Source organism: Arachis ipaensis, chromosome B5 (genome assembly GCF_059453495.1).
Source record: "Arachis ipaensis isolate K30076 ecotype BB chromosome B5, ASM5945349v1, whole genome shotgun sequence".
NCBI lineage: Eukaryota > Viridiplantae > Streptophyta > Magnoliopsida > Fabales > Fabaceae > Arachis > Arachis ipaensis.
In genome coordinates, this window is record NC_142440.1 from 24,316,642 (window position 1) to 24,326,683 (window position 10,042).

General features: G+C 34.1%; 1 pseudogene; it reads right to left on the reverse strand.

The window, feature by feature from the left end:
• Nucleotides 1–708: 708 nt before the first annotated feature.
• On the reverse strand, nt 709–1,860 carry LOC148563619 (uncharacterized; annotated as a pseudogene).
• Nucleotides 1,861–10,042: the final 8,182 nt, after the last annotated feature.

Consider the following 10,042-nt stretch of genomic DNA (forward strand, 5'->3'; position numbering starts at 1 on the left):
GTTAGGTCTTTTGAGACTATTGTTGTAGCACTCCCTGGCTTCTCGGGCATCACTGTGAATGGTTGCAATTGTGTTGTCCTGCAAAGGGAACTTAACACAAAGATGAATTGTAGATACTATAGCGCCGAACCTATTTAAGAAAGGTCGGCCAAGTATTAAATTATAGGGACTGAAGCAATCAATAACTAAGTATTGAATGTCTGAAGTTTTTGACGAGGAAAACTTACCGAGTGTGGTTTGTAACCACACAGAGCCCATAACTGGGACCCGCTCACCTGAGAATCCTACCAAGTCACCAGTGGAAGGTTGGATGACGTTATTGCTTAGTTTCATTTTCTGGAATGTTGAGTAAAAGAGAACGTCGGCGCTGCTGCCTGGGTCAAGCAACACCTTTTTAACTAGGAGATCTCCGAGCTGTAGGGAGATTACGACGGGATCATCCAGATTTGTTACGTTGTTGTCATGATCGACTGTCTGGAATGTTATTTGTAGAGATGTCGACAGCGGCTGCTGTTGACTTTGATCGGCGTTGATGGAAAGTATAGCTCGGTAAGATCTTTTTCTTGCCGAGCTTGTGGCTCCACCACCTGCAAAACCTCCGGAAATACAGTTAAATGTACGTGTTGGTAGTTCAGGATGGCTATTGTTCGGTCGGTCTCTATCTCGGCCATGTTGTGTAACCGAGCTTTGGTTTCTTGAAGGAGGTGCTCACCGCTGCATGTGGCCGCTGATGTATTTGTCTAGGTGACCCTGCCGAGCTAGTCACTCCGGTAGGTCTTTGGCGATGACGCAGTCGTCGGTATTGTGTCCGTGCTTCTGGTGGAAGGAGCAGTATTTTGATCGGTCAGTGCCTTTTGAATCTGGGTAACTGCCAGCCTTTCTCGGTGGCTTGATTAATTTCGAATTCAAGATCTCCTTGATGATATCATCGCGCTTGGTGTTGAATTTGGTGTAGGTATCATATCGTGGAATTGGTTTGAAATTCTTCTTATTGTCCCGTGTTTTGTCGTCGTCTCTATAGTGAGGCTTTTCTACTTTCCGAGATTGTCGGAGTTCTTCGATGTCGATCTGTCCTTTAGCTTTTTCACGGAACTCGGCCATAGTTTTTGGTTTGGCCACAGCAATAGTTTCTTGGAATTTTCCTGGTCATAATCCGCTTTTTATGGCGTGTAGTTCCACCTCGGGGTGGAGGTCGGGTATACTTATGGCTATCTTTGTGAAGCGCGTCATGTAGTCCTTGAGGCTTTCATATTGGCCTTGCTTGACTGTGTTCAGGTAATCAGAGTCATGTAGATAGATGGCTAATCCAGCGAAGTGCTCCTCAAAGGGTTTTGATATGTTTCGAAATTGAGAAATGGAACCTGCAGGCAAAGAACAAAACCAATCAAGTGCAGGACCGTCTAAGTAAGATGGAAAACAACGACATAAAACTTTATCAGATGCACCGTTTACTATCATTATGGAGGTGAATTTCTTGATGTATTTCTTCGGATCACCTAACCCATCATAGGGAGTTAGGGTGGTCGGCAGAGTAAACCTTCGAGGTAGTACGAAGTTCATCACCTCCGCCGTGAATGGTCCAGGGGAGCTTTCCTGATCGTCATTCTCTATGTCTTTCTGAGCTTCCTCATTATGTTCGGGTTGCTCCTCTTCCTGTCGAGCAGTGTCTGAGACATGTGTTGGCCCTGACTGCTGCTCGGCTTCTTCTGTCCGTTCTTGTCGGTCATTGTTTTCAGTTCGAATGTTATTCAAGTTGGCAATTTGATTTGCCATTCTTTGGTTCTCCTCGGCCACGGCTTGCCACAACTCGGTCACCATCCGGAGCAATTCGGATGGCGTGGGTGGAGGTTGTTCAGCCATGACTTCAAACAGGAACCTCGAGGCCGATGATATATGGAGAGGTTTATATTTTTGGCCCCACGGTGGGCGCCAATTGTTCTTGTATGGATACCTGGAGGGAGAGCTCAGTCTTTGGGAGTCGATGCCGAGTTATTATCTTCAGTGCCGACCTTTAAGTCTTGTGACAATCCGAGCTTTACTCTAAGAAGGTGTCCAATCGCGTAGAGCTTTGAGCAAGAAACAGGGGGGAGTGTACTTGCAAAGGCACTCCAAAACTTAAGTCAGTATTGAGAATTCAATGTGTCTTTAGGATAGAAGATCATACCTTTTTATAGGTGATAGTGTATAAATCGGTTATGTTCCTGCTTTATTGCCTGTATTAAAGAGCAATAATAAGGGTTTGGACGTTTCACTTTTGTGAAGTAGTCCGTTAAGCTGATTTGTAACGTTACTTTTTAATAAATGACATTGATTGCCGATTAGTAACTGTAACGCCGATTAATAACGTAAATTGCCGAGTAATGACTGCAATCCGAACTATAACGCCAATTTTCTGGGTAATAATGTGAATAATGCCAAGTTATGAATGATAAAACCGATTTATGATATTGGATTTGTAATGGCCGGACCATGAACCATTTTATGTTTGTAGCTTTCTGTTATTTCTTTACAATACTATTATTATTCTTTATCTACTTTGTCACTGTTAGTAGTTTTTTTGGATTTGTATTGACTTGAAAGATAAACCCAATGTTATGTTATTTCTTTGCAAAATTAATGTTATTCACTTCTATCATTGTAAATTTTGTAGATTTTATTTGTTGTCATATGAAAGTATGAAACATGTATTGTTATTGTCATATAAAATTTTACTACCTTTTTCTTCTTTTATTTGCAAGAATTTAATTTTTTGTACACCCATGATAGTATGTTTAGGCTTTATAAGAATAAGATGGATGATCTATTTTGATTTGTCATTACTCGACACTTGTAAATTCTATTCTCTGTTTTTGCTATCTATCACTATACCATTTCTAGGTTCCAGCTAGCCACTTGTTTTTAAATGGAAAACATATCCATATTATTCCAGTTATGTTATTGTCTTATATTATCTTCAGTGAAGAGAATTAAAAAAAAGTGTGTGAGGGAGAATTGACTCTCAATCTAATAAATATTTTAGCTGGCTGCTCTTTTTTTTTTTCCCTTAAATTGTTTTTTACTTTCAGTATATATACTCATTAGTTGTTACCTTCATTAAGCATAAGCATTAGTCATGAGGTTAGAAAAAACTTTTGTTTAGAGTTATGAAAATATCAACACCAAGATTTAATCACTTTAGCATTCACATTGTCATATTGAAACAATCATTCTTACCTGTTGTGAAATGTTACCTCTCTTATAACTTTCTGTTAGCAATAATTTTTAGATACAATTCTCTGTTGTATTATATCATTAATAATTTTTTCTTTTGGTGCATACATTTGCCTTCTTATGTTAGTTTTACTATTCTGTAGTCAACACGCTTATAATGATGCTATAAAAATAAAAAATACAAAAATTTTCCACAATCAAATTCTGTTCCATATTTGATCTCTCTTTTTGAATCTTGTCTTATTCTATATTGACTTTGATTGCTTTAGTAGTGCAACTATACTTAACTCTGGATATTGATTCACATCTTAACTGATTATTTGAGATTTTTATCATTATGAAGTGATATAACCAGTAAACATCAGTTACGCGTTATAGCTCGGTTACGTAAAATTGCTAGTTATAACCGACGTATTAACGATAGTCATAACTGTTCTTTATTCTATAACGTCGGTCAAGCAATTAATCCTCTTCCTAGGGGTTACAAATCCAGGGAAACGGTCGACCACCTCTACTCAGATATAAAAAATGTCGAGGAAAGCTAAGAAGGTGTGTTATCTTTTCCAAGACAATAACTCCTCATATAATTCTCATTGACTGATTTGAGCGTCGGAGTGCTCTCCCTCTTGCTTCATTTGGTGGCCGAGGTACATCGTGATCCAGTTAGGAGATCAGCCTACTCCCATCGGAAACAAGTTATAGCTCGGTTCAACCAGGCAAGAACATGAAGTGTTTGCAATGAATGAACAAGAGTTTGCTTATACTATTATACAATGTCACAATTTTTTATCCTCAAAAATTGGTTTGATTTTTGTGTAGTATGTTTGGCATATTAGTGTACCTTCCGTAGAGCAATTTTTATAACTTGGGAGTTGAATTTGTCATTCTAAGAAATGGTTGCCAACTTAGAAAATAGTTATGAGAGATGGTTTGTTGAAAAATTATTGACAAATTAAATTTAATTTTGGAATATCTTTTTCAAAATCTATAGTTGAAGGGTCAATTTCATGTCCTTTAAAAATTGAGGTAAAAATTTTGGTAATTTGCTTTGTGAAAATCTCATCCGATGAAATATTCATTACCAAGATTTAATGTTAATACTGACTTTATTTTTAGTTTTTTATTTTTACCAAGACTGGTATTTATATTTGTGCTTTTTTAGTGTGTGGTTTTGAAATTATGAAGTCCAGTTTGTTTTCATGAATTATTTTTGCTGATTTTTCTTAGTATTAAATAACTTCTAATTCTTTTCTCTTTTTTTGATTGAGATAGTCCTACAAGTATGTCAATTGCATAACCTTCCGATCTTTTATTCTCTTAGGGGGTAAGATGCAGCATAGACAATTTTCTTGAACTTCAATTTTGTATCTAAACTATCTGTTTTGCATCTTTTAAGCTATATACCAAATATTAAAGGTATAACATGATGATGCAATTTCTGGATATGATGTAATAATATTGTAAACATGGGTTATTTATATTCCATTATCCTTTCGTTGTTGGCATCCAATTTATTTTTGTGATTTATTATTTTAGGTATATTAAGAGCTTGCTAGAACTTTTTAAGGTGATGTTTTTTTTTAATCATAAATTCTACTCTTCTAATATCTCAAAAAAAAAAAGTGAATTTAATTTTAGTCATATACATTATATATTTTTTAGAGAACATTTAAATAACAATATAAATTGGGTGTAGTCCGAACTAAAAATGAATAAATATGAAAAGAATTTCCTAAACCTGGAATTTTTTTTTTTTTTGCAAATTCTAACAATTTTATTGTAGAAGATAATGTGGTTTATCATGAAGTTAAGAATATTTGAATTTCCACTAAAAATCAAAAGGTAACATATTTTTCGAATATTAGATATTAATTTATCTTAAAAAAATTTTAACATGTTCTTATTTAAAGAAACATGAAATATTATCATTTTTTATTAATGATCATTTTTTATTCATAAAATGAAAATATGATCTGAGATTATGTTCAGTTAAAATAATTCTTTTTGCTTTAATCATGTAGGATATTGAAGAACGTTTAGCAAATTAGAATTCTTTTGCATTTATATTTACCAAGTTATATGTTGTCATGTTGGCTTAAATTTCTTATGTCATGTAAGACTGATAGTGAGATTGTCTAAAATATCGTATTAATTTAGTAGTCTTTATTTTGTATCACCTATTCCACTACTTTAAATAGGCCATTTCAAAACTTTTGCATCATATATTTTAGCACAAATCAAATTTGCGTAAACATATCTATGGTTAATAACATGATTTATAATTCGAAAACATCCAATTTATGGAAAAAAAAAAAATTTTTGTAAGCGCACGCCTTTTTCTAGTTAAGAAGTAAAAGTTACTTACGTTGATAACAATGAATACTAAATAAAAATTTGTCTCTAATATATCGAATTTTTTAATATTTAATTTAATTAAATTATATTTTTAAATTTAAAATAAAATTTAATTTTATTATTTAATAATATTAATTTTTTTATAATATATATTTATTCAATTTATTTTTTTAATTTAACTCTTAATAAAAAATAAATTTATTTAAAATAAAAATAATATAGTTAAGAGTAAAATTAAAAAATAAATTTATTTAGAATGAAAATAACGTGATTAAAAATAATTACTTAGATATGATTTAAAATAATTGAATAATTATTTACTGTAAAAATTAATATTATTAAAGGATAAAATTAAATTTTATTTTAAAATTAAAAATAAAATTTAATTAAATTAAATCAATTAAACATCAAAATGTTCAGTATATAGTCACCAAAAAAAACGAAGTCACCAAAAAAAAAATGTTCAGTATATTTAAAAAGAATTTGATTTTAATACTGATGGTTATCAGTGGCTAAGAGAAGGGGGTTGAATCTTAGTCCTCTTTTTGCGAAAATGTTACTTTCTGCTTTTTAGAATAGCTCCAAGAGATATTTCTGCTTTTTGTCTCATAACTGGTCAAGAGACATTTTTTTTTGTCTCGTAACCGGTTAGGAGATATTTTTTAATTTTGTCTCCCACGAACAGAAACATAAAGGAGTAGAAGAGAAAGAGAGAATCACACCCAGAAGTATCCTAGTTCAGCTGCTAAGTGCAATGCAGCCTATATCCAGTCTCCATCACAACAGTGATAGAATTTCACTATAATCAAACTGATTACAGACACCAATTCTTCCCTAGGAACTACCCTTTCCTATCCGGGACAAGTCCAGAATCTATCCCCAAAACTGAACTTGATTTAGTCATCTACTAAGCTTTCAACTGCAAAGTGTTAACCCAACTTGCAAGGAAACAAGTCCAGATTCTACCCCAACCCGAACTTGACTAGACCTCAATCTAGCTTTCAACCGTAAAGTGCTAACCCAACTTGTAAGGAAATCCCCTCAGGATCATGACAACAAAACAGAAATACAACAAAGAATTTCTGAGATAATAATGGCTTTTTCTTTAAATCTCTACATTTTTCCACTCATTGGCTTTTTCCTACAAAACCTCACATTTTGCCTTTTACCAATTTAACACAGACAGACTCACTGAGAAAAAGAAATATTCAACGAAAACCATGAAGGAGAAGAATAAATAGCTCAAAGAGCTATGGGAACCCGAACGTGTGCTCTCACTCCTTGTCTCAAGCCTTAGCCGTTCACCCTTATTATAGAAGGGGAAGCTTCCAAGGTTGAAACGGTTCAACCGAGCCAACTTCTTCTTCTTTAACTTCAAAACCGGTTTGGACAGAGAGAAGAGAGAGGGAACCGAAAGCTAAAACCAACATGCAATTACCTCTCTCTCATCCCTTTTCTTCAAACTCCATCAATCTGAGCCTTCCATCTTGACTTGGTCCCCAAGAAGGATTTCTGACCCTTGATGAACGCTTGATCCTTGACAGCTCCTCCTGCTCCACTTTTGCTTCCTCCTCCACGTAGCTACAGTAGCTACCTTCTGTGATGGATGACCACAAAGTAGAGACGAGCCATACTCCAGGGATCTTCTTCTCTGACCGAAATGGATTGCTTCCATTTCTAGGTATGGAGATCTTGAGACTTCCTCACCACATCTTACCTTTAGTGGTAAGGATCTCAGCCACACCATGCTGTAAATCTTCTTTTTGCAAGGGCCATCATCACATTGGCCTCTTGCTTGTTCATAGCTTCTCTACTTCTACCTCTGATAACTTCTTCCATTTTCTTTCCTGTGACATGACCGAAGAAGAGAAAGAAGAGAGAGAATAATGGAGAAAAACTTTCAATGTAATTGATGAATGAAGTTAAAATGAATTAATTTTCCACTCCCCATGCTTAGTAACATGTGAAAATTAAATGCCATCAAATCAATTACATTTTTTCTTTCTTGTTACCAATGCATGCATTGAATCCATTTAATCAAATTTTGAATTCCATAACCCATTAGAGATGGGAATGGTAACCGTGAAAAACATGCAATCAATTTAATTAAAATTTGGATTCCACCAAAGTGAATTGGTAACCAAAACATGCTTCAACAAAATTGGGCCCCTTTGTTTTTGTGATCAACGTATGGTATCCTTGGGTCATTTTCTTCTTTATTTGTTTTATCAATATGGGCTTATCTTCATTTCAAATTTCAGCCACTTTATGTTTGAATTGATTTTGCACAAAGCTAAAATAATTCTTTGACCAAAGTGGGCTGCTATATCTTTTTGACCCATTAGGAAATTAATTTCTTCCTCCTGCACACTAATAAACATATCAAACAAACCATTGGAAGCATTAAATAAGACACTTAATTTTAATAATTTTTTAATTTATATTTTAATAATGTTTGATCACCATTTCAGTTTTCCAAACTCAATAATCTCCCCCTTGATGACAAACATTATTAAACTGAATTGAAAGAGTTAGAATAGATAACTTCCCTTTGAAGATTTGCCAAAATCTCCCCCTTTCTTTTGTTCAATGTGCTTCCCCTTAATGTGTACCTGATTAACAAAATATTCAAGAAGGTCATCACCTGTGTACAAGCTCTAAAGAGTTCCAAGAAGATAAAGATTTCAAAATATGGAACCTTTAATACCGAGCCATTATTTTCACAACTTGATCCAGACAGCACATATATGTATACTTGAGCAAATAAATTATTCAAAATATAATCAGAGTTCAAGTTAAAATTCTCTAACACAAAGTGCTCAAAACAATGAGTCAAAACAGAGCACAAATATTAAATAGAGCACAAATAAGAAACAGAATGCTCATGTCAAAACAGGCAGCAAAGAAACAATTTCAATTCAGTAATTCAAACCTTCTTTCATTTTTCTCCCCTTTTTATCATCAAGGAGGGACACATCACATGTCAAAAATTTACAAGGCTCTTATTAATTCACAAAAAATCATCAGCCAGCCTTGAAACAAGTATGAATCAGAGCTGAACTAAAAGTAAATTAAATACTATTTATTCACAAGCTCAGATGCTAAGCTATAAATAATATTCACAACCAGATCAAACTGCAGATTTTTAAACACAAATTTAAATAATAAATAGCAGTAAATTCAAGTTATAAACAGCAAGTTCAAACATTATCATAGATAAAAACAAACAACAGCCTTTCAATTTATTTTTCTTTCTCCCCCTGCATGGAAAAATAGTTTACCATATATGCAAAAAGTGTAGAGCAGGTAAAAAAAGTAAAAGCCAGGTTATAGTCACCCAACAGAGTTCAACAACTGAAATCCAAAAATAGAACAAAAATAATGATAAACCAATGTTTTAGAAACAGTTTTTCAGTAGCAACATTGATAAACCATTATTTTATGGTTTATATTGTGTTTAATTGTGTGGTTTTATCAAATCTTTACCCACTTATTCATTAAATAAGCATGCATTTATAAGTCCTTCCTAAAAAGGCTTTATGGTTGAAAACTTGCTTCCTAGAGACTTTTAATTTTGTATTTTAATTCTCCTTTATTCCATTCGATGCTGTGATCTGTGTGTTAAGTGTTTCAGGCTTTATAGGGCATGAACGACTTGGAGATTAGAAAGAAGCTTACAAAAATGGAAGGAACACAAGAAATTAAGGAGATAACCAGCGAGAAGTGACGCGGACGCATGGCTCACGCGACCGCGCGGATTGGAAAATGCACAAGTGACGTGAAGGCGTGGACGACGCGCACGCGTGGCAAGGCAAAACGCTGGATGACGCGAACGCCTGAATGACGCGATCGCGTGACATGCGCGATCTGCAGAATCTGCAGAATTCACTGGGGGCGATTTTGGGCCCTGTTTTGACCCAGTTTTCGGCCCAGAAAAGCAGATTAGAGCCAGGGAATATGCAAAGACGAAGAGACAACATTCATTCCACATAATTTTAGTTTTAGATATGATTTTTCCTCTCCTCTATGTTTTCTCTCTACACATTCATAGTTCTTAGGATTTTGATTTTATTGCTTTTTGGATTGGGACATTGAGAAGAGTTATTACCTCCGCCAAGACTTCATTATTCTAGTTTATTTTTTTTACTTGTCTCTTACTCTTCCATGTCTTCAATTTACTCAGAATTATTATTGGATTATTTTTAGAATTTATTAATACAAGGATTATTTTTATTTTTAATTGATCTTTTAATTATTATTTATCATGTCTTTCAGTATTTCTCTTTCTTATTTTGTGAAATTTACATTCATAATGAGCGAGTAGTTCCATAACTTGATTGGGAGATGATTGAAAGGAAACCTTGAGTTGGATTACTCAAAAGAAAAATTGTAATTGGGTTCATTGTTGGATCGCCCTCTAGTCATTGACACTAGTCCTTCCCAAGGGAGAGGATTAGAACTTGTGACTAGAAATAGC